General features: G+C 41.3%; 1 protein-coding gene and 1 pseudogene across 3 annotated transcripts in view; both read left to right on the top strand.

Moving 5' to 3' along the window:
• Nucleotides 1-26,246, top strand: part of STK38L (serine/threonine kinase 38 like) — a 73,124-nt gene that overhangs the window by 17,563 nt on the left and 29,315 nt on the right. The window lies entirely within an intron of this gene.
• On the top strand, nucleotides 17,522-17,987 carry LOC308244991 (large ribosomal subunit protein eL21-like; annotated as a pseudogene). Its single transcript has one exon. The product of its transcript is annotated as a large ribosomal subunit protein eL21-like (transcript).

The following is a 26,246-nucleotide window of genomic DNA, read 5'->3' as shown; positions in this document are numbered from 1 at the left end:
CTGCCTCCTGCACACCCCCCACTGGGGATGTGCCCGCAACCCAGGTACATGCCCTTGACCGGAATCGAACCTGGGACCCTTCAGTCCGCAGGCCGACGCTCTATCCACTGAGCCAAACCGGTTTCAGCTAACTCTTTGTTTTTAGGTGTTGCAAATGTGCTATTTGTGGTTATTTTTTCTTCTGATAGTAATGTGTTTTTTACCTTAGTATTTTAATATGTATAGATTAGGTTTTATACAAAAGCTTGAAAACATAGTAATAACTATGGCATATTCATTTTGCATATGTTATATTTCATAACATATAACTTTTCAATCTTTATTATTTCTTGTTGTGGCTGCTGATGTGTGTGTTTTTTAATCCCAGGAAAAATGAACCCATTTAATCCCCTGTTCAAATTAGTTTTATTTTCTATGTTGTAGCCTAGTTGCAGATGCATCTGTCTCTCCAAATGTATTGTGATTATTTTTAGCTTCATGATTTCTAAAGTTTAATACTCATAACTTAGGGACTGAAATCTGTAACAGTTGCCCATAAGAGATTCAAATGAATCCTAAACTGCTATTATAGTTGAGTCCTTATGATGTTAAATCACATACTTAAGTTCATTAAAATGTGTAATTTGGTGACCAAACTATCAAAGTATCATTTTCTTTAACTTAGGAGTAGTGCAGAGATCTAATTAACTTCTGATAGATTTTTCCACATTCTGGAGGAATGGCAGAGGGACAAGCTAACAGTATAATTTTCAAATTAACAACAGTGTTGATAGCAATGATACTATCTAATAAAAGAGTAATATGCAAATTGACCGTCACTCCAAGACACAAGATAGCTGCCCCCATGTGGACACAAGATGGCCACCACAAGATGGCCTGCAGGGGAGGGTGGTTGTGGGCAGTTAGGGGTGACCAGGCCAGCAGAGGAGGGCAGTTGGGAGTGACCAGGCCGGCAGAGGAGGGCAGTTGGGGGAGACCAAGCCAGCAAGAGAGGGCAGTTGGGGGGGACCCAGGCCTGCAGGGGAGGGCAGTTGTGGGGGGGCCAGGCCTGCAGGGGAGGGCAGTTGGGAAAGACCAGGCCTGCAGGGGAGGGCACTTAGAGGTGACCGGGCCAGCAGGGGAGGGCAGTTGGGGGAGACCAGGCCTGCAGGGGAGGGCACTTAGGGTGACCGGGCCAGCAGGGGAGGGCAGTTGGGGGAGACCAGGCTGGCAAGGCAGGGTATTTAGGGGTGACCAGGCCCACAGGGGAGGGCAGTTAGGGGTGATGGGGCCAGTAGGAGAGGGCAGTTGGGGGCAACCCAGGCCTGCAGGGGAGGACAGTTAGGGCATTCGGACTGGCCGGGGAGCAGTTAGGCGTCGATCAGGCTGGCAGGGGAGTGGTTAGGGGATGATCAGGCTGGCAGGCACAAGCAGTTAGGGGCAATCAGGCAGAGGCAGGCGAGCTGTTTGGAGCCAGCAGTCCTGGAGATTGTGAGAGGGATGTCTGACTGCCCGTTTAGGCCTGATCCCACAGGGCCTAAACCAGCAGTTGGACATCCCCCGAGAGGTCCCAGATTGTAGAGGGTGCAGGCCGGGCTGAGGGACACCCCCCCCTCCCCCTGTGCACGAATTTTGTGCACCAGGCCTCTAGTAATAATAATAATTGTTTCTTTAAATTGACCACTTATGGTGTGTCAGGTACTGTTCTAAATTTTTATTAACTCATAAGAATCCTTTTGATTGATGAGAATATCAAGGCTTAGACAGATTATTTGACTTCTCTAAGATCACACAGTTAGCAAGATCAGGAATTCAAACTCAGGCAGTCCAGTTCAGAGTCTTAGAAGTAGATTCATTATCAACTTGGTATCCAAAGAAGTATTCATTCATTTTTAGCTTCAGGAGAAGAGTTCACCTAAAACTCTGTTTTTGTTTTGTTTCCTTTTGTTTTTAATGTGATGGGGAAAGAATGGGAAACACATTTTCAATGTGGTAGGTGGGATCAAGTACTTTTAAGGTAGGAAAAGCTTAGAGCTGGAGTTGCCTAGTGCAGTGGTTGGCAAACTGCAGCTCGCAAGCCACATGCGGCTCTTTGGCCCCTTGAGTGTGGCTCTTCCACAAAATACCACAGCCTGGGCGAGTCTATTTTGAAGAAGTGGCGTTAGAAGAAGTTTAAGTTTAAAAAATTTGGCTCTCAAAAGAAATTTCAATCGTTGTACTGTTGATATTTGGCTCTGTTGACTAATGAGTTTGCCAACCACTGGCCTAGTGTATCAAGCTAACATTATGAACAGCTTTGGATCTTTGGGAGTGGATCATGGCCTATGAAAGATTTCAGGAAATTCATCGCCTTTCATTCAGTATCCCATATGCCATATACAAATATTTGGATAGTAGTCAGTGGAGATGGTTTTTAAAATACCACAGAGGAGGGTTCCAACTGATCTTCAAGCTGGATAGTTACTATTCAGTTGAGATAGACCCTTCCTAAAAGACTGTGGTATACAACTCTTATACAACTAGCTGATAAATAGCTAAACATATTTGAAAAATGTCCACATATTAACTAGTTTCAAAGAATTTTCCTCCTAATAATCTTAATTTTGGATTTAGAACATTCTCATTGATTCATGAAACAGTTTTCTTTAGGTTGCCTCAGTGCTTTGGCTATTTTCAGGTATAATTTTTGCTCAGCTGTGGTTTCTTTATTCATTTAGCTATAGATTAAGTACCTAAGTGAATTAAGGGCAGTGCATTTACTCTAAAAATTACAGTGTTAAATGACTAAAGCAGTGGTCGGCAAACTCAGAGCCAAATATCAACAGTACAATGATTGAAATTTCTTTTGAGAGCCAAATTTTTTAAACTTAACTTCTTCAAACGCCACTTCTTCAAAATAGACTCGCCCAGGCTGTGGTATTTTGTGGAAGAGCCACACTCAAGGGGGCCAAAGAGCCGCATGTGGCTCGCGAGCCGCAGTTTGCCGACCACTGGACTAAAGGAAAAGAATGAAACAAGTTATAGCTTCTTAACCACACTGAGTAGAATTAGCACAAAGTTAGAACAATCATGTATTGGAAAGGTAATTAGTATTGAGATGATACACTTGTAGAGTATTATGCTGATGACTCAACTAGGGTGTGTATCTTACTGGAAAAGTTTGAAAACTTTGCTATGGGATTTAAATGATATGTTTTTTCCCCCTGTTGCTTCCCCCTTAAGGAGGGACTAACGAGGTAGCTCTTTTCCCTCCCATGTATGGTCATAATAAAGGATTGCAAATTAATTTGCTGCATTCAAGGCATCACACAGATTGAATTCCATATTTGTCTTGGAGGGAAGTCCAGATTTCTGTTTGGAGTGATTGAAGCTGGGCTTTGTGAGACTGGGTGCAACTTCCTTGTATTCAAGGGCAGGATCATCTTGTCAGCCGCCAAATGCCTAAGAAGATGTAAGGCCCTTAGAAGAAATGAGTCCCCCAAATGTGGTTTGTTTTTAATGTTTCTCTCTACCCTCTTTCACCCCTCTCCACTGCCCGGGCACACACACAGTGCATCCGAGAAATAATGCACCTGATTGCTATTTGGCAGTAGAGTCTGTGAGGATTAATTGTAGACATTGTTTTCTCTATGGGTTGGGGACACAAAATTGCTCTTTAACCTTTACCCAAGTCTCAGATAAGTACTGAAAACTTTGGCAGTGAATGTGGACTCTAAAAGAAACACATAAATATTGGGAAAACAAAAGCACACATCAGAAATCTGAAAAGCATTATTTTCTAAATTAGCTCTTTTTATGACTTGAGTTAAAGGTGGCCTTGATGTGTCAAAAAAGAAACTTCATTAGCTCTTTTTTTAGAACCTCATGATCTTTATGCTATGTTGACAAAGCCATTTGGTGTTTGATTTTTTTAAAACAAGGGTGGGACTTTATACTTTGCTAATTCCTGTGGAGTGGTTATGATTTGTTTCATTGAACAGGTCCAGTATCGGAGGTAGAGTGGTAGAGGCCCTGAACTAGGAGCCTGATGCTGGCTCCATTTCTAAGTGTGTGACCTTTTGCAAGTGTCAATTTTCTGAGTCTCGGATTTTTAAAGAAGAGATAATAATACCTGCCCACATACCTCATATGGTTTAGGAGCGGCAATACTACATAGGTGTGAAGAGTCCTGGCCTACTGAGTCTGACAGGCTTATTTTGGTTGTATGTCATTGGACAAGATACACATTTTCTCTAAGCCCCCCATCTTTTTGTACTGTAGAATGGCAATACTTTATGTACCATTTCTTAGGGTTAATACAAAGATCAAAATCAAATGAGGTAATATATGTATAAAGTGTTAAGCATATTACCTGGCACATGATCAATGTTTTGTTAATTATTATGAACTAGAGGCCCGATGTACGAAATTTGTGCAAGGGCCTTGGCCATGGCCCCCACCCGCCGCCTCTGCTTCACCCCCACCCCGCTGCGGCTTTGTCCAGAAGGAAGGATGTCTGGGAGGACAACTGGTCTAATTAGCATATTATGCTTTTATTATTATAGATTATATACAGGGTAGGGCAAAAGAAGGTTTACAGTTGTTTGTATGGAGAATAATACAATCATATCTAATAAAAGAGAAACATGCAAATTGACCGTACCTCTGCTACAAGCCACACCCACCAGCCAATCAGGAGCAAGTATGCAAATTAACTCAACCAAGATGGTGGTTAATTTGCATATCCAGGCACAGAGCAAATACTGAAGACAGCATAGAAGGAAGCCAAGCACTGCAGAAGGGAGTGAAGCTGCGGAGAAGCAAGCAGGGTGGCGGAGAAGGGAGGGAAGCAGGTGGGGCGGCGGAGAAGGGAGGGAAGCAGGCAGGGTGGCGGAGAAGGGAGGGAAGCAGGCGGGGCAGCGGAGACCACTGCAGGAAGCCCTATTCTTGCAGGAATCTTCCTGCAACGGGCCTCTAGTAATTAATAATACAAGAATACTCTGTTTCGCATACTCACAACTGTAAACCTACTTTTGCCCCACCCTGTATTGCTGTTGTCAATAACATTTGGGGTGGTATTACCATTTTATAAAGTTATGGGTATAAAATCAAATGATCAGATTTCAAAGTTTTGATGTTTAGTACCATAGGCCAGCCGTAGGCAAACTACGGCCCACGGGCCGGATCCGGCCCGTTCGGCTGTTCTATCCGGCCCGCGGAGCTGAAAGAGCGGAGGGTTCTCTTGCTCTCCCCTCCACTCCTTTACTTTGAATTTATATTAGTTTACACAAACACTCCATCCATGCTTTTATTCCGGTCCTCCGGTCCAGTTTAAGAACCCATTGTGGCCCTCGAGTCAAAAAGTTTGCCCACCCCTGCCATAGGCTCACTACTGAGAAAACCTGACAGTGTAAGGAGGTAATAATTAAAAGATAGGCAGAATTTTCTAATTTCAGACGAATAGTCATTAATAACAGGACATTGTCTAGATTATCTAACTTTATGTACTTTACTTTTCCTCTTTATTCAAATGAAGATAATAGTTTTAAGGGAAAAATATTGCTGTTGTTTTGTAAAAATTAGGACAAAAGTCCTTATGGTTTTGTGGCACCTGAGACTGACTGAGCATTTCTAATACTTCTGTTAGAAGTGCCCTTTTGGGGGCTCAGATAAAAGGTACTATATCATTTATAAGAAAAAAATATCTTATAGACTACATATGAGAAGTAGTCTAACTCTTAATAACAAGAATTCAACCATCTGCTTCATTGTTTTAAGACATAATAGTTTAAAAACCTGGAAGGTTTAATGGAAAAATTGCAGAGGGGCATAAAATCACCTGATAAAGAATTTTCATCTTTCCTTACTTTTACTTGTGCTTTTTATCACGTCATTGCTAATATGGCCAGTGAGCAGGGAGTTAACCTCCCGCACCATGTGGCACTGTTTGTTTCATTTGTTTTTTAACTTATCACATTAAACACAACCCACATTTATTGTTCTTTTAATAGGTTTTATTGATCTTAGAGAGAAGGAGACAGAGAAGCATCCATGTGAGAGAGAAACATGGATCAGCTGCCTCCTGCACTCCCCTACTGGGGATCGAGCCCACAACTCAGGCATGTGCCCTTACCGGGAATCAAACCCGTGACCTTTTGGTGCATGGGATGACACTCAGTCAACTGAGCCACACTGACCAGGGCATAACCCACATTTATTAAGCACCCACTCTGTGCTAGGCACTGTGTTTGAAGCTGTAATGATGATGAATAGATGCTATCATTCCATGCTATTGTTTCTATATTATCTTGAAAAATGAGGGAATATAGCAGAGTACCTAAAATCTGCATTTCTAAAATCTTTGCTTTATTTATCTTTGAAGAAGGAACTGATTATTGTACATTAACAACCATTTATTCATGTAACTCAGTGTACTTTCCTCTTCCTAATCTAGAACCCAAGGTGCTGCTTTAACAGTATCTCAGGAACCTCCACTAATACTGCCTTGATTCCAGCCCTCGTCATATCCTGCTGGATAATTTTAGGTATCCTAACTACTAGATAAACTTCCCTTTTCTTCTTTGTTTCTCTCCTCTGTTCTTCAAACACTGCCAGCCACCACCAAATCCAAATTCTTGTTGCAGAAATTCATCTAAAATGTAAATTGGATCTCATCATTTCCAGGCTTAGAATCTTTAAAATGCCTTCCTTATCACTTTTCAAGATACCATCCAAATTCCTTGGTATCACATTCATAGTCCTCAATCTGATCCCTACTTTCCTATCCAGTCTCATCTCCTGATACTTTCTTTCACTGTCTGCATATGAAAATGGAAGCCTTTTGGTATTTTCAACTCCCTTATTTCTGTCATTATCCCTTGCATTGTATTGTTTTCATGTGTTTAAACATGTATCTTCCATGATTAGATTGGATCTTGAAGGCAGACTTCTATCATTTAACTTTGTATTCTAGCTACATGTAACACTGCTTGGCACATAGTAAACATTCCCTAAATGTTTGTCAAATAAATAAATAAATGAGGGATTAAATATATTTGCATGTGGCCGTAGTCTGTTATCAGTAACATTTGCAGTTCTTAACTGTATTACACAATAACTGTGTTTTATAATTCTAATAATAATGTTGTAGTTAAATGGGGACTTATATATCATCTCATCCAACCATTTCATTTTTTCAGATGCATAAACTCAAAACAAAAGAGACTAAGTCAGACCAAGGCACATAGTTGATTAGTGGTAGCAGCATGACTAGCCCTGGCCTGGCTACCTGATCCTCTTGTCATAAATAGGACTAGCAGATTAAAATGAGGCAAGACTTTTAATGTGATGATGGTTGAATCATTTATTGTAGTTTGGGATTAAAAATAATTTTATTATAGAAAAACTTAAATATACACAATATTAAGTAGGATAGTATAAAGTGTTCCAATGTACCAGCTTAAGTGGCTATCAAACCATGACCAGTCTTGTTTCAGCTATATTATTTTGTAGCACATCCTTGGTGTTATATTATTTCATCCAGAAATATTTTAGTATGTGTGGGATATAATTTTGATCTTTTAAAAGGGGTCTCTCTTGTATTTTGGATAGTCATGATGCTTCAAACAAAATAATGAAGTCTGATAGAAGACCTGGCTGCCTCTCGCACTGGGCACTGGTCTTCTGTCCAGTGCTCTCCCCTCCCTCTGCCAGCTACTCCCCAGAACCCCACTTCACTGAGCCCATCTCACTGAGCTTCCTTTGTCTGTATGCTCCAGAGAGAGGTGTGCTTTTTTATTTCAATTCTGTTAGATGGAAGTGTAAGGGGGAAAAAAGAGATGGTAATTATATTAGTAAGGAAAATAGATAGTGGTTAGTAGAAAGTGAGATACTCTATGTATAAAGTTAAGTAGCCTTAACAAAATTATGAGAAACCTTTAAAAGACAAAGATTCCTTGGATCTTTGTCATTTTATTTTCTTAAGATTATATTACAAAACTTACTATTGCAGGTTTTATTATGAATTATTATAAACCTACAGAGTTATAGAGAAAAGTATAATGAACATTTATGTGTCTGCTGCACAAATGTTAATATTTTACAGTATTTGTCTTGGATTTTATTTAAGTCACAAAACATTACAGATAGAGTTTGAGAAGCCTTTCTGGTTCTTCCCTTCCCGCCCTCCTCAGAAATAACCATTATCCTGGATTTAGGATTTTTATTGTTTCAATGCATTTATAACCTTACGTTGAGCAGAGTGTTGTCTTTTATAAAGCAATTTTACCTCTTCCATTTGACCTTCACAGCACTTGAATTATGTGAGGAACTACATAGAGTTTTTATTTCACTTCTAAAAATGTATGGCCCACCAAATTATCCCACTTTCACTTAGTAAAAGCTATCGAGTGTGGAGTACTGTTTATGATTTACAGTGTATCTCATTACAAATAGAGTTCTGAGGCTTGTGTGTGAAAACTATTCAACCCTGCTGTGCTCTCTCCTTAATTTAAAGTGCTAGTAGTTACCTTTAAAAGTACAAACAGTATAATAAAACTGGCAGGATCCTCAGAAGGTTAAATAGTCTTAACTTCCCGATTTTAGTGAAAATGCCTTAAAACCAACTCACAGGTAAGTTTTCTGCTCATTTCCAGAGAAGATACCCTCCCTGAGTAACACTTCCTGGCGTGACAGATTGGTAAAGAAGTCACTGAAACGTCTTGCTTTGCATTCTCTAATAAAACTTTAAAAATTAAACTGTAGAGTTTGCATATGATTTAAATTTTTTAAAAAGTTTTTACCCTGTTTCCTACCAACCAGTATTCCCAGCTATGTTTAGCATTAGTTTTTGCTCCTTGGAAGGAGAAACAGTACTCATCCTGTTTATTCAATGATGACCAAAAAAAGTACCCCCCCCTTTTTTTTAAAATAAAAAAAAACAAATCTAGTGCTGTTAAAAATTTCTGACTCAGTTATTTTGGAAAGAATTATCTCTTTCCACAAATAGATGAGCCCACATACTAGGTTTTCTGAGTGAACTGGTACATTTCCATGATGTCAGGAAGCTGGGTGGAGTTTTTGTGGATGCAAGTCCAATGGAATAAGGACTTTTTAGGCCATGTGTAGGGGAGTAGGATCAGGTTCTGGTTTTGAATAGCCCCTCAAGCCACAAAGCATTTAGAGATTTCTCATTGGGGTAATCCAATGCTGATCACAGTTGATGTATATCATCTGTAGTAGCTGCTGCAAGAACAATGAGAGATGCTTGCTTATAGGATCGCTGACCTTTGATTAAGGTGCTGTAAGTGTGACTCAGTCTTGATTTATAAACCATGTTGAAATCATCACTGTTTTTCTTCTTATGGGCTTCTCAATAGCTGTCATTAAATTTTGATGACTGCCAGGCATTCAGTTAAGTTAAAGCTGACCTACCCAATTTATTAGTTTTCATTGAGCACTGCACTACAGTCTACATGGATCTTTCCCTGTTCTGAAGCCCTGCTTATGAAAGAGCGACCCACCCACGCTTTTTTTTTTTTTTTCATTGATTCCAGTGAAAGAGAAAGAAAGAGGGGGAAAGAGAGAAACATCGATTGGTTGCCTCCTGCACACATCCCGAGTGGGGGTTGAACCTGTAACTTGGATATGTGCCCTGACCAGGAATCGAACCTGAGACCCTGCAATGAGCAGGACGATGCTCTCACCACTGAACCACAGCAGCTAAGCTCACCTAGGCTTACTTGTCACACGTACTGATTATTTTTGTAGGTTACTCTTGCTTTTTCAAAAGTATTATAGGATAGTAGAGTGCTCATGTCATCTCTCTTACTACTTGGGTTTCTTCCTACTGGTATACTGTCCAGTGTATGACAGTATGCTAATGATGCCAATTATTTGATCAGCCTTACCTAGAACCAGTGAAATGATTAGCTTAGCTAGTGTCTTCCTTCTATTTTTCTATCTTTTGCCAGACTGAAGCCCCAACTGTCTTGCAGGCATCTCCTGATAGTTATTGAATTTCTTATTTAATACAGGCATTATAATTTTGGATGCAGCTTTTTAAAAGGGACTTTTAAAAACCTTAACCTTGAATTTGGATACTTGTTCCCCGGGTTGAAGAAATACCTTCACAAAGGAACTGAAATTAAAATGGTAATTTTAATCACGAATCTGAGGCTGGGTTAGTTTAAATCAGGGGTCCTCAAACTTTTTAAACAGGGGCCAGTTCACTGTCCCTCAGACCGTTGGAGGGCCAGACTATAGTTTAAAAAAAAAACTATGAACAAATTCCTATACGCACTGCGGGCCCGGGACGATTCGGCTGCTAAGCAGGACAGGCAGCAGCACCCCGCGGGCCGGATAAATGTCCTCCGCAGGCCATAGTTTGAGGACGCCTGGTTTAAATCATGCTTTTTTCTCTTTTCAAAAAGGTATTACCCAATCAAAATCTCAACATTATTTTTAATTGAACTTTGCAAGCAGATTCTAATCTATAATAATAAAAGCATAATATGCTAATTAGACCGGACATCCTTCCAAGCGTCCTTACAGACAACCTTCCGGACAAAACCTCCGCGGCGGGGGCCAAGGCAGAGGTCCCCACCCACCGCCCGGCTGCCATGCCGCTGAGGCAGAGGCAGCCGCCATGGTAGCAGGGGCTGAGCCCCTTGCATGAATTTCGTGCATCTGGCCTCTAGTCCTAGCTAATAAAAGAGTAATATGCAAATTGACCATACCTCCACTATACACACAAGCCATGCCCACCAGCCAATCAGGAGCAAGTATGCAAATTAACCAATCAAGATGGCTGCGGCCACAGAGAGAGCAAGAGGCTTGGGTTTCCCCAGCAATGGAGGAAGCCAAGCTTTCCACCTGCCCTGGCCTGCCTTGGCCTCCGCTTAAGGCTACAAAGTTTCAATTATAGAAGATAAGTAAATCCCAACAAAAATGGCTGTGGCTACGGAGCGAGCAGGAGGCTTGGCTCTGCTCAAGGCTACAAAGTTTCAATTATAGAAGATAAATAAATCCCAGATACCAGGGCCTCTGCTTGGGTCACTGGGGGGCGTGGCCAGCCTACAAACCACCACAGGCCCCTCACCTAGGCCGCCCCACGCCCCAAGGGAACCCCCACCCTGATCCGGGACACCCTTCAGGGCAAACCAGCCAGCCCCCACCTGTGCACCAGGCCTCTATCCTATCTAATCCCATCTAATAAAAGAATAATATGCAAATTGACCGTCATTCCAATACACAAGATGGCTGCCCCCATGTGGACACAAGATGGCTGCCACAAGATGGCCAGCATGGGAGGGCAGTTGGGAGGGACCAGGCCTGCAAGGGAGGGCAGTTGGGGGCGATCAAGCCTGCAGGGGAGGGCAGTTAGGGGTGACCAGGCTGGCAGAGGAGGAAAGTTGGGGGTGACCGGGCCTGCAGGGAAGGGCAGTTGGGGGGGACCCAGGCCTGCAGGGGAGAGCAGTTGGGGGGGGTCCAGGCCTGCAGGGGAGGGCAGTTAGGGGTGACCAGGCCTGCAGGGGAGGGCAGTTAGGGGTGACCAGGCCTGCAGGGGAGGGCAGTTAGGGGCAAACAGGCTGGCAGGGGAGCAGTTAGGCATCAATCAGGCTGGCAGGGGAGTGGTTGGGGGGTGATCAGGCTGGCAGACAGAAGCGGTTAGGGGCAATCAGGAAGGCAGGCAGCCAGCAGTCCTGGATTGTGAGAGGGATGTCCGACTGCCCGTTTAGGCCCGATCCTAGGATTGGGCCTAAACGGGTAGTCAGACATCCCTCAAGGGGTCCCAGATTGGAGAGGGTGCAGGCTGGGCTGAAGGACACACACCCCCGTGCATGAATTTCGTGCACTGGGCCTCTAGTATTCATATAAAACAGTGTGTAAGAATTTGGGGGGAATACAAAGGAAAAAGAGAAATTTGCCCCACCCGATGCCAAAATATATTTTACAGCTCTAAAGATAAAATAGTTTGGTTTAGGTGTGAGAATAGATAGATGATATAGATGGATATTGGATAGATGGATAGATAGGTAGATGGAAAGAACAGAGAAGTTATTTAGTGCAAAAGTATTATAGTTTCTAATCATGCTCCTAAATCTTGTATAAATTTTTTTGCTATATTGGTAAGTATGACACTCCTTAGTTTTGTAAACCCTTGGGGTTGCTATATTTCCACAAATTTTTATAATGGGAAGAGATGAGGAAAGTAAAATCTATATATGTAAAACCCTAATATGCAAATAGACCGAACAACCGGTTGCTATGACGTGCACTGACCACCAGGGGGTGCGCACGGAACATGGCAGGCATCGGCAGCAGGCAGCAGAGCACAGAACATTGTGGGCATCGGCTAAGGCGGGATGGTGGAGCAAGTGAGCGGGGGCACCAGACCAAGGCAGGGCGCTGGTTGCTGTCATCAGTGTGAGCCTCTGGAGGTTACTGAAAATTCTTTGCTCCCACATGCTGCAGTCCCACTGGGTGCTCGCACCTGCTGCTGGCACCTGCACCTGCTGCCGGCACTGGCCCCACTCACACCCGCTGTCAGTGCCAGAGCTGTCACTTGCACCCACTGCCAGCACTTAGTGCCGGCCCCGATCGCTTGGTGCTGTCAGTGGGTGCAAGCAGTGGCTGCCGGCCTCAATTGCCCCTCAGGGCTTCTCCACCTCCCCCTGCTCCTGAGGGGTGATCAGAGCTGGCAGCCGCCATTCGCACCTGCTGCCAGCGATGGCCCCGCTCACACCCGCAGCCAACACCGGAGCCACCACTTGCACCCGCTGCTTCTGCCTGGTGCCAGTCCCGATCACTCGGCATGTGTGAGCAGGGCTGGTGCCATCAGCGGGTGCGAGTGGTGGCTGGCAGCCCTGATTGCCCCTGAGGGCTTTTCTACCTCCCCTTGCTCCTGAGGGGCGATCGGGGCAGCAGCAGCCACTTGCTCCCGCTGATGGTGCCGGCCCCAATTGTTCCGTGATGTCAGTGGGTGTGTGAGTGGGGCTGGTGCCATCAGCATGTGAGAGTGGCGGTGTCAGGGGCTGCCGGCAGATGGGACCAGGGGCTACGGCAGGAGGGGTCAGCGGCAGCATAGAGGATGAGCCAAGATCCTCCCCTGTGCCCACCGCAGCCTCACAGCCCACAGTTCCTTTCAAAGTGCACAGATTTGTACACTGGGCCCCTAGTTCTATATAATAAAAGCCTAATACGCTAAGTGTCCAGTCATCTAGTGACCCATCGACTGTTCAACCAATCAAAGCATAATATGCTAATGATATGCTAAGGCCACTCAACTGCTCGCTATGATGTGCACTGACCACCAGGGGGCAGACAGTCGAGTGGTCGACCAGTTGCTATGACATGCACTGACCGCCAAGGGGCAGACGCTCTGACCGGTAGGTTAGCCTGCTGCTGGGGTCTGGCCGATTGGGACTGAGTGAGACGGGCCAGACACGCCCTGGATCCCTACCACTGTCCCTCCCCAGCTGGCCAACCTCTTGCATCCCTCCCCAGCCCCGATTGTGCACTGGTGGGGTCCCTCGGCCTGGCCTGCACTCTCTCCCAATCCAGCACCCCCCGGGGGATGTCAGAGAGCCAGATCCCACAAGCTACTCCCTTTGGGAGGGCACCAAATGCAGGGCTCACGGCCTGCAAGCGCTGCTGAGGTGGCGTGACCCTCTCCTGATCAAGACCGATTGGGCGTGAGCCTGCGGCAGGTGCAGTGGGGCCAGGATGAGTGGGAGAGGCAGGTAGGAGCTGCAGGGGACATTGGGTGCGGGCTTCAGCCCCATCCCCGCAGGCCACCCAGAGGGACCCCACCTGTGCACGAATTCGTACACCAGGCATCAAGTTTATTATAAAGAACTTATTGCTTTAAGGAACAAAGTCCTTTATGAAGGAAGGCTTACCCACTTTAAAATAAAGGTCAGATGAGAGATGATGTAGCTGAATTGGTTATGAGCTGTGAAAATTGAAGCATGTCATGCATGCTAAACATTTAACACTGTACCTGACACAGAGGTGTTTGATAAGAGTTACCTGTGGTGTTATTGTTATTATTTAATATATTTTTAAAATCCTCACCTGAGGATATTTTTCCATTGATTTTTAGAGTGAGTGGAAGAGAAAGGGAAAGACAGAGAGAAACATCGATGTGAGAGAAACACATGGATTGGTTGCCTCCTGCACATGCCCCAACCAGGGCCCGGGCCAGGGAGGAGCCTACAACCAAGGTACATGCCCTTGACCAGAAACCTGGGACACTCTGGTCCACAGTCCAATGCTCTATCCACTGAGCAAACTGGCTAGGGCTGGTTTTATTATTAATAGACCTTTAAAAGCACTATGAAGGGTTTTTGTTTTTTAAGCTCTCAATAGTTACAAGTCATGAAGACTTTAGAAAAGCTACTTTATTTTCAAATCAGTTTTATAGTTTTCTTGGGAGACAAGCAATTCTTCTCTTTACAAAATGGACTGACTATATATAAGAACGTTTGATTTTCTTCAGTGAAGAGAATTAAAGAATATCAGTACTGATCCCATCTACCTTTTTCTTGTTTTCTGTCAGAATTTGAGCATGTTAATTGCTACAGTGAAATTCTTCATTTTTATGGAGAATATGAGAAAAAGAAGTGAGTTTCAATTGCAGTGAAAGAGATTTAGGTTAGATGTAAGAACTTTCTGATTGTAAGGCTGCCAAGCAGATAAGAGGGACTCCTTTGTGGACTCCTGAGGTTATTTCAGGGCTCCTGAGAACCCATCTAGATGCACATTAAACATGGACTTCAACCCTAATGGAGCATCTTTGCCTGGATTCTGGCTGCCACTCAGTGTTGGTTAATCCTCCTGCACATACAGTAAAGCATTCTGATACTTTTTGTCTATTTACAAATAACAGGACAGCATAGGGTAGAAAATATGTATTTTAACTAATCTGTGAAATAATTGCTAAATTTCTAACAGATTATACAGTAAAACTCTTCTAGCAGTTATAGAGCTGTTTTGGACAAGAGGACAGATTAAGTGGGAAGAAAGTTAACGCAGCCTTGTTTCTGATAGAAGGTGGGGTGAGTTGTGTCTTTAAAACCAGAAGTTATACAACAATTTAAGATTTATTAAGAGTAAGTAAGGTGATCATATAAAAAAAGACCAGTAATTTTCTTGACTTGCCTTTAGGAAGGCATAGATTTATTTTTGGCTTTAGCTTTGTTAAAGTAATTGAGTCTGGTCCATAAAGGGTAGGCATGATGTTAGAACCATGTGAACAGTAGTCCTGTACACATGGTTCAGATCCCAGCTCTGCCACTTTCTAGCTGGCCTCTGGCAAATAAATTAACTTTTCTGAGCCTCAGTTTCTCATTTGTAAAATGGGGAAATAGTACCTTCTCATATGGTTGTTATGATGTTTGAGATAATGCACACAGCACTGTGTGGCACAGAGAAAGTGCTTAATAAATGGTAGCCATGATGATGACAGTGATGGTCATGACAAGAACAAGGACATTGATTAGTTGCTTTAAAAAAGGAAATTATAGCCTGGCCGGTGTGACTCAGTGGTTGAGTGTCAATCCAGAAACCAAGAATTCACTGGTTCGATTCCCCATTAGGGCACATTCCCATGTTGTGGGCTCGATCCCCAGTAGGGGGTGTGCAGGAGGCAGCAGATCAGTGATGTTTCTTTCTCATTGGTATTTCTATCTCTCTATCCCTCTTCTTTACTCTCTCTAAAAAGCAGTAAAAAATATATTTAAAAAAATTATATATGCTAGTCCAAATAGATAGGATCCAAACTATACTAGTAGGCTCTTAATGCCACATCTGAATAACAGAAAATTTTAGTTTGGGAACCTATGTTTTTACTTATATTCTTTTTTAAAAATTTCTTTATTGATTAAGGTGTTACATATGTGTCCTTATTCCCCCATTACTCCCCACCTCCCCTCCCACTCATGCCCTCACCTCCCTGTTGTCTGTGTCCATTGGTTAGGCTTATATGCATGCATACAAGTCCTTTGGTTGATCTCTGCCCCTTACCCCCACCCTCCACTACCTTCCCTCTGAGGTTTGATGGTCTGATCAATGTTTCTCTGTCTCTGGATCTGGTTTTGTTCATCAGTTTATATTGTTCATTATATTCCATAAATGAGGGAGATCATGTGATATTTATCTTTCTCTTACTGGCTTATTTCACTTAGCATAATGCTCTCCAGTTCCATCCATGCTGTTGCAAATGGTAGGAATTCCTTCTTTTTTAGCGCAGCGTAGTATTCCATTGTGTAGATGTACCACAGTTTTTTAATCCACTCATCTGCTGATGGGCACTTAGGCTGTTTCCAAATCTTAGCTATGGTGAATTGTGCTGCTATGAACATAGGGTGCATATATCCTTTCTAATTGGTATTCCTAGTTTCTTGGGATATATTCCTAGAAGTGGGATCACTGGGTCAAATGGGAGTTCCTTTTTTTTTTTTTTTTTTACTTATATTCTTAATCTTTTGAGTTGTGTGACAATTTTTATTTTATCCTACTGATTTATGGAAAAGTACCCTTCTTCTAATATAGTAACTATAGTTCCTGCAAGAACTAAACGATATTCTGACTTTTTTCTTAAGTTGAATAAATTGAAATTATTTAAATATTGGCATATGGTATGATTTCAGCTACTTAAAATACCTCAGAATGGGCTGTGATATTGTTCAAATATAGTCTGAATGGTTTAAAGAATTTCTTCAATATAAAAGTAGGCAAGAGACTTAAATCAAGCAGCTTATAAAGGAAGAAATAATACTTTAAAATATATTTAACTCATTTTAGTCAAAGAAATGCATAAGCAAAACTAAGACATCATAGGTCCTTTTTAATCTGGCTGTTGAAGATGAAAAAGATAGACAGTGCCCTGTGTTGGCTCTTAATGACTTGATGGTCAATTGTGACTGTCTCTCTGGAAAGCAGTCTGGCAGTGTGTATCAGAATTTTAAATGTGAATATTCTCTGACTTAGCAATTGCATGTCTGGAAGTATATAATAAGGAAATAGGAGAAAGAGTGTACAATACATGATCTAATCACCTTCACTGTGGAATTGTTAAAAATACCCCCGCAATGGAACCCATCTTAACATCTATTAGTGGGCATTGGTTTATAACTGCAGCACTGCAGAAGATGGAGTGTGCCATGTTTGCTTAGTTTCAGAGGGACCTAAGTCCAAATCCTGGCTCTATCACATTTAGCTGTATGATTTTAGGCAAGTTACATAATCCAGTTGAGTTTCACTTTCCTCACCTCTGAATGGGAATAATAATGGCACATGCGTTTTAGGATTGGTATAAGGATTAAGTGAGATGATACACATAAATCACTATGTCTATCCAAAAATAATTCATGTTAGGAAATATTATTACTATGTGCTTCTTAAAAAGGATAAAAAGGATCTATTTGTATTAATATTAAAGGATGTCTGCAAGATTGTAAGGGAAAAGCAAGTTTCAGAACACTTTATATGAGCCCATTTATATTAAAACGGTGTGTGTGCCCTTTTGGCCGGAACCGCCATCTTCCAGTAATTCACCAAAATGACTAACACACAGGAAAAGAGGAGAGGCACCCACTATATGTTCTCTAGGCCTTTTAGAAAACATGGAGTTGTTCCTTTGGCCACAGACATGAGAATCTACAAGAAAGGTGATACTGTGGACTTGAAGGGAATGGGCGCTGTTCCAAAAGGAAGGCCCACTCATGTTACCATGAGTCTGCAACGTCACCCAGCATGCAGTGGGCATTGTTGTGAACAAGCAAGTTAAGGGCCAGATTCTTGCCCAGAGAATTAGTGTACGTATTGAGCATATTAAGCCCTCTAAGAGCCGGGATAGCTTCCTGAAATGTGTGAAGGAAAATGGCCAGAAAAAAGGAAGCCAAAGAGAAAGGTACCTGGGTTCCACTGAAGCTCAGCCTGCTCCGCCCAGAGAAGCTCACTTTGTGAGAACCAATGGAAAGGAGCCTGAGCTGCTGGGACCCATCCCCTATGAATTGATGGCATGATAAGTGGGAAAAAATTAAAAAGACTTCTGTGCTGATAAAAATGTTTCTCTTAATTGAGTAGAAGTGTGGCATCCCTTCCCCCCCAAGAATAATTAAAGAAAACTTTGTATCAGCCTTAAAACAACAACAAAAAACATACGTGTGTGTGTGTATGTGTGTGTGTGTGTGTGTGTGTGTGTGTGTGTGTGTGTGTGTGTTTATATATGCACTAAAGTTTTGGAATGACATAGCAACAGTTAACATTTAATGAGCACTCTACTAAGTCTCAGGCACTATTTCAAGTGCTTTAACACATATCAATCAATCAGTTTCTTAAAATTAGTTAATATATTTTAAGTGCTTGGAACAATACCTATACTTTATAAAGAGACTTAATAAAATCCTAGTTATTAATTTTCACATGCTGTCATTATCTTTACTTTATAGATAAGGACACTGACACACTGCAGTTTGTAAGCGGCAGAGCAAGAATTTAAACCCAGGCAGTCTAATTCCAGTCTATCGCCCAGCAGTTAAAACAATATTATGACCCTGACCGGTTTGGCTCAGTGGATAGAGCGCCGGCCTGTGGACTGAAGGGTCCCAGGTTCGATTCTGGTCAAGGGCATGTACCTTGGTTGCAGGCACATCCCCAGTGGGGGATGTGCAGGAGGCAGCTGGTCGATATTTCTTTCTCATCGATGTTTCTAGCTTTCTGTCCCTCTCCCTTCCTCTCTGTAAAAAATCAATAAAATAAAATTAAATTAAATTAAAAACACTGAATATTATGGGAGGCAGGATTGCGAGGTCATTTTTATTTTGCATTTTAATCTACTTCTGGATATTTTCACATTTATACATGAAACACTTTACTTTCATAAATACAAAAAAAAGATATTTCCAGTTTGGAAAGAAAAAAGTGTATTTTTTTATTTTAGAAAATTTATTTTATCTGCTATAAAATAATGATAGCAAATTCCATACATTTGAATATACACTTAGGTTTGACCTCATGCTTGGTTGTCATGAACAAGGAGTGCCCGTGACCCCATGCAATGTATAAGATTTTGAGACCCTCACTTTGGGGCACATTTTATAAGGAAATAATTATAGACAGAGTTAGGATCCCAAGATAAATCTACATCACTTAATGGTGTCTAGCTTCTGTAATTAAAATTCTAATAGCTTTCAAGAAGCTTTTAGTCATAGTATTTCGGTTTCTACAAAGTATAGAGTAAAATGTCATTCTTCAGCCTTCTGAGAAAAGCAGGTAGAAGCCAGTTATCTGATCCATAGATCTACAATCATAAGAGGAAGCAATGATTTAGTGTCAGACATGGACGTCAGTGTTAGAACTAATAGATACCATGTCATCCAGAACTCAGCCATGGCTGTCAGTGTTCTGATAGCCAGTTTCTCTGCAGGGTCCGTACTGTGTCCTACAGCTGCCACTGCACTGTGCTCTCTCCAGCTAGATTGGGAGCTCCTCATGAGGGTTGAGTGTTCTAGTCCAAGCATTTCCACCAGATAGCCAAATGACTGTGGGCCTCACTTCGGTAAACTGAGGGACATGGACTACATAATAGAGTTGCTGTTTTCAAGTTCTGTGATTCTAATAGTCTTACCAGCTTGTGAACTAAATTTACAATCTTAGACTTATTGTGGATTCTAGAAAAATGCTGAACAGACCTGGCTGGGTAGCTCAGTTGGTTAGAGTGTCATGCTGATACGTCAAGGTTGTGGGTTAGATCCCTGGTCAGGGCACGTACAAGAATCAACCGATGAATGCATAAAAAAATAAATGGAACAGCAAATCGATGTTTCTCTCTCTCTCTCTCTCTCTCTCTCTCTCTCTCTCTCTCTCTCTCTCTCTCTCTCTCTCCTTTGCCCTCTCTGTAAAAGTCAAGAACAAAAAAAAAAAGCTGGACATAATTAAACTCATAAGCTGATTTATGGAAGGGCTTGCCAGTATACTCACTTGAATTACAGGATATCCTTGATAACAACCAACTATACAATGTACTTTTTGTTCCATTTTAGGTATTTTTTCTCTCCTATACTTTTTTACAAATAAAACCAGAATTGTGTTCTAGAGATCATAAGACAATAAAATGGTATGGCCCTGTTTGATCTGATTTTAGATAACCAGCTGTTCAGGTATGTATTACAAAGATCACTAGCACTAAGAAATGTTTTTTCTGCCTTTTTGTACTATGGTGTTTTAATGAGGTGGATGCCTTCTGGACTTTCTCACAGTTACAGTAGTCAAGTAGTGCGTGTTTTTAACACAATGTCTGAGTTTGATGAGTCACATGGTATATCTGCTTTTAGCTGGGAACAGAGTTCTTTGGTCACTTGTGATGGTCAAAAATTCTCTTGGGAGAGTTGACTCAAAATAACTAAAAGTTACTCATAGCTACTTATATCTTAAAATTATAAACTTGATGATACCATGTTTTAATTTTAGTCTAATCTAATTTTTGCCCTCAAAAAGGACTGCTGCTTCTGGCTTTTAAGTTGTTAAATTAGTGTGATCTCTTTCAGCAAGTGGTTTTTATTTGAAGAGGAACCATAAACAACATAACACAACAATTTTCAAATTAAAATTAAGAAATATAAAAGAAATTTGTACAGTGGCGGGCTCCACATAGGTCTCTTCTGAAGCTATACAGTGATGAAGAAGCTTTGAATATTTTGAATGAATGGGAAATTAAAATAGGAGTTTATATTTTCAATTAAAGTCATGTTTTAGAAATTTGCATTTTACATTCTCCTTTAAACTCATCTATTTTCAAGTTTAATTTTGTGTGAATGTCGGTCTGTTTCTCTCTCTCTCTCTCATTTCAATTAGAAGCTCACTTTTAAGATGAGCACATTTGTTTTAGTTGAACTGCTGAGTGATTTATGTGTTCAGGCTGCTTCCCAAAGCTTGCTCCTCCTCTTTCCTTAATCAGCATGTCACACCACCTCTCACCACTCATCGTTTTCCTGCCCTGTCCATTTATTGGTTGTTCCTGGTCACACCAGGTCTTCACCTTTTAGCACAAAATAGGCATTTTTGGCTATACTGGTGTTTTGAATCAGGCACTATCTCATTTAGAACAGACTAAGTAGTAGTAAAGGAAAGGGGGGATATTCTTTAAAGCTAGAGCATTTATTTAGTCTCTTCTTGATTTTGGAGTAGTTTTCTTACCTTGAATAGGACTTGAAGTTAACTTAGGTAAGTAAGATTTATGCTGCCTGCTTTTTTATTTTGATAAGGACCTTTGAGTTACCAGTAGAAAAGCTAATTAGAGAAGAGAGTGACAGTTTGTGAATACCAAAAAACTCTCCCTGAAAAGAGGTGTAAGAGATGACTGAAAAAAATAATAATTCCCATTTGTCTCATGGTTTGTCTTTAGTTTTAATCCATGACTTCAAACTCTTTTTGCTGTTCTTTATAACCCTCCACAAAACCAGAACTAAGAATTTGGCTCATAGGAAAAAAATCTAAGTTCAGTGGTACCTAGAAAAACAAACAAACACCTGTCACCCTGGCTGGGTGGCTCAGTTAGTTGAGCATTGTCCCATGCACCAAATGGTCCCACGATTCCTGGTTAGGACACATACCTGGCTTGTGGATTCTATCCCTGGTTGGGGTGCATATGGAAGGCAGCCTATGTTCCTCTCTCCCTCCTTTTCCCTCCCTCTCTCCCTTCCTCCTTCCTTCCCTCTCTTTCTCCTTCCCTCTCCCTCTCCCTGTCCCTCTTCCTCACCTTCTCCCTCTCCCTTCCTGTTTCTCTGAAGTCAATAAAAACAAATCCTAGAGTAAGAATTTAAAAAACAACACCACTCCGCTGAAAAGTACAAATTGATTCTCTTTTACTGTTCCTATGTCCACTCACACACAACTACTCTTAAATACTTATTTCTTATTATAAAAATGATTGTTTCCCTCATGGGAAAATTAAAAAAAACAACGATAAAGGACAAAATTGAAATAGTCTATAATTTACTCCCTTTTTTCATATAGTAGAGTGCATATTTCACATAAAGATAGAACTTTGTATCTTGTTTATATAGCATTATTTCTCAGGCTGTTAAAGTTTTTTGAGGGATATTTTTTTCACTATTATTTCTATGTCATCTCTTGCTGTCATCATCATTTCATCAATCATTTTACCTAATTTTAAACATTTGTTTTGCTTGTTATTTTAAACAATGCATTGATTAAAATATAAATCTATGCTGCAATTTTGATTACAGTACATGTTAGGATAGATTCCTAAAGGTGGAATTATTATGTCAAAAGATAAAAAATCTTTACGTTCCTTGATAGAAATTGCCATAATCCCTACTAGAAAGGATTACATCTCTGCCAGTTAACATAAGCACAGGGAGTGATAGTATCAAGATGGTGACATAGGTCATTCCCAACTTTAACCCCCCTCACAGAAGATGAACTAGCAACTATCTGTGCAAGACACCACAATCCAGGGCTGATGCTGACACACCTCCCACCCCAGACCTCCTACAGCCTTGCTTGAATACTGATAAGCAGCCTTTATAAGTACAGTCCCTATCCCCCCATAACCAGGGAGCCTGACATGACTCTGAGCAGCCTTGGAGTCTAGTCTGTGTTACCACCCAGCTATGGTGCCTACCCTATAGCCCTTCTGTGCAGCAGAACCCAACTTATGGCCTTGCCCAATTGTTGAACACAGCCTGCGGCCTCATTCAGGCAGAGAGCCAGCCAGTGACCCCACCCATTTGCAGAATACAACATGTAACATCACATGATGTGGAGGCTTGGACAGCAACCCTAGCCCATCCATGGAACACAGTCTCTAGACCATTAAATGCAGGATACAACTGGAGGCCCTTCCCAACCAAAGAACCTGGCTAGTCTAATAGTGGAGCATAGCCAATGGCCTACCTGATCACAACGCCCAGCCTGAGGCCCTGCCCAACTTCAGAACACAACCTGTGACCCTGTTTGATTGCATAACATAGCCAGAGGCCCCATCTGACCTCAAAGCCCTGCCTGCGACCCTGTCTCAGATTGGAGTTCAGCTAGCAGCACCACCTGGTCAGGGAGCACTGCCAGGGATCCCACCCAACCAGGTATGATTACAGAGATCAGGCCATAGCCATGTCCATTCATGGAGTCCAAACAGTGGCATCATCCTACCCAGGAACACTGCCAGCTTCCCCACCCGATCAGGGAACCTTTCCAGTGGCCTTGTTTGAATGTGGAGCTCAGCCAGCAAGTTCATCTAACTGCATAGCCCAGTCACAACAATCCTCCTGACTTTAGAGCATGGGCAGTGGCCTCACCCAAGTAGAGAACCCGATAGAAAGTCCTGCTTGCCCACAGGCACTACCTGTACCCCAGGCTGAGCTGTCTGGTGAAGGTCTTTCTCTGCCAACGCAAACCTGTAAAGTTTGGAGGAGGAGACCACTTACCTAAATGTGTAGATAACAACACAGGGAATCAAAAAAACACAAAAAATCAGGTAAACATGATACCATTAAAGGAAACTAATAAAACTCCAGTAACTGACCCCAAAGAAAGGGAGATCTATAAACTATCTGACAAAGAATTCAGAATAATCCTCTAAACAAGTCCAGCGAACTTGAAGAATATAGATAACTAAATAAAATAAGGAAAGCAATGTATAAACAAAATGAAAACTTCAATGAAGTGATAGAAACTATAAAAAAATCAAACAAATCTTACACGTGAAGAATACCATGAAACTGAATTCAGTTAAGAGCTTCAACAGCAGACTTGACCAAGCAGAAAACAGAATCAGTGAACTAGAAGATATGTCATTTTAAATTATCCAGTCAGAGGAGCAAAAAGAAAAGGAATGAAAAAAAAAAAAAAAGTAGAGAAAGCCTATGGACTTATGAGATAGGATTAAGAAATAAAAGTGTGCATTATGGGAATCCCCAAGAAGAGAAAGAGAAAGCAATATTTAAAGCAATAATGTATGGGTGGTAAATATACAATGCAATATACAGATCATGTATCATAGAAATGTACACTTGAAACCTATAGATCTTATTAACCAATGTCACCCCAATAAATTCAACTAAATAAATAAAATAAAGAAATAATGACTGAAAACTCCCCAAACTTGGGGAGAGAAATCTATATCCAGATTCAAGAGTCCCAACAGACTTCAAATTGGTTGAAGCTAAAAAGGGTAATATTTATGTGTGGAATCTTAAAAACAAACGAACAAACTTTAAAGTGCAGAAGAATTTTTAGTAATTATTTGGATCAACATACCCAAGTCATCTGCCATTAATAGCATTACTATGGCCAAATAAGCTTTTGGAAACTCAACCATTAAAGTATATTTTGTCTGCAGGAAAAATACATCTCTTTCTAAAACAATACTGAAAATAAAAGTGATAATGTTAACTTCTGCACCATTGCACCATCGCCACCAGGCTTATGACTCACACAAAAAGAAAAGTATCTATGAATTCACTCTTCTTGACTAGTGAATAGGGCACACACCAAATGTAGAGAGTCACATTAACTAATTGAAAACAAAACAAAAGCTTTTGATACTAAATGCAGTCACTAGATTATAAATTGGATGTCTGTTGCCTCATAAGAATTGCAGCATCTTGTGAGAACAGTGATTAGTTCTTCTCCAGAACACTTTTCTACTCTATTTATACCCCCAAATCAATATTAACTTCTAATACAACTTCTACAGATACCTCTTTTTTTTACTTCAGGTCTTTCAGTTTAAGAAACTGCTATGCACTTTTTGATACATTTCTCTCCTCCCTCCGTTAAAAGCAATCTAATTTGTCAACTCAAGTAGGTATAAGACTAGGAGAAATAGGGAATATGCACTAGAGACAACATTTATAAACTAACTTAAGATAGCAGCCCAAGGCAGGAGGGGTGATCCAGGAAGACTGGGCAGGGAAGGGAAGAAAATTAATCATTTTTGCCATTTAATATGAGTCAAGAGATATTTTAAAATACTTTCTCACATAATTTATTGATTTATCAAACACCTCACATTTTTCTGTGCCAGGCACTAAGTCCTTTACAAGTATTAACTTTCCTAATTCTTAAAAGTCTTGTATTAGATAATCAGCATGTGCACAGTTGACCATTGTTATCTTTATTGTCGTCTACAGAAAAGTGAAGCATAGATCTTTTAAGTAATTTGCTTAAAGTCACACAGTTAGTGAGTATCTGGGCCAAAATTCAGATCCATGCATTCTGGCCCTGCATCATTGTGCTCTGCCACCATTGAAGCATCACATCAAGGCTGTACAGTTGGCATGCATTATCTCCATTTTATTTTATTATTTTTTAAGAAATTGTTGTTGTTGTTAAAATATACTTTTATTAATTTCAGAGGGGAAAGGAGAGGGAGAGAGAGATAGAAACATCAGTGATGAGAGAGAATCATTGATGGGCTGCCTCCTGCATGCCCCCCACCGGGGGTCGAGCCCACAACCTGGGCATGTGCCCTTGACTGGAATCGAACCCGGGACCCTTCAGTCTGCAGGTCAACGCTCTATCCACTGAGCCAAACCAGCTAGGGCCATTATTTCCATTTTAGAGATGAGAATCCTGAGTCTAGTTAAATAACTCAGACAAGATCAGCCTTAAACTTACTCTTCCCCACCAATTTTGCTGTTCTGATATTACCTATCCTTACCAAGAAATGATAGGACCATTTATCCAGTCGTTCAAATCTGAAACCCAGAGGTAATTTTAGATTTCACTCTTTCCAGCTGAGACCTTCTTTTAGTCTCTTCTGCTACTATCTTAAAAGGACCATAGTCTCAGTGTTTACAGGAAGCAGATAATAAAGCTTACAGGTAATAATATGAGTGAAGGAAGGTGAGCATGAGGGGGTAGAAGGTTGGTGGACTGTGGCTGGATGTGGTATTGCTAGGAGGCTGATACTTCTCTGTTCCAGCTATTTCCAGTCAAGAATGTGGGCTCATATTTGATAGATGTGATTGTTTAAGAGGAACCAGAAACCTGAATTTTTATATGAAATCTTTCCATTTTTAAATCATAGTGCAAGCCAAACAAAATAAGGCTTCAGGCTTTCAGTTTGTAACCCATGACTATTTATTATTGAGTCCCCCTAACCTCATTTACATTTCTCTAGCCTAATCTACTGCCTAACTGGCACCTGCCTTATAATAGCAGAGTCTATACAAGTGGTAATCAGATAGGATTTTAGGGTTGGTTAGGAGGATTAAATGCATTAAAACATGTAAAAGAGATCTTGGTACTTGGGTAAG

This window comes from Plecotus auritus (genome assembly GCF_963455305.1).
Source record: "Plecotus auritus genome assembly, chromosome: 3".
Taxonomy (NCBI): Eukaryota; Metazoa; Chordata; class Mammalia; order Chiroptera; family Vespertilionidae; genus Plecotus; species Plecotus auritus.
Note: the sequence above shows the minus strand (reverse complement) of the source record. Positions and strands in the feature narration are given on the sequence as shown.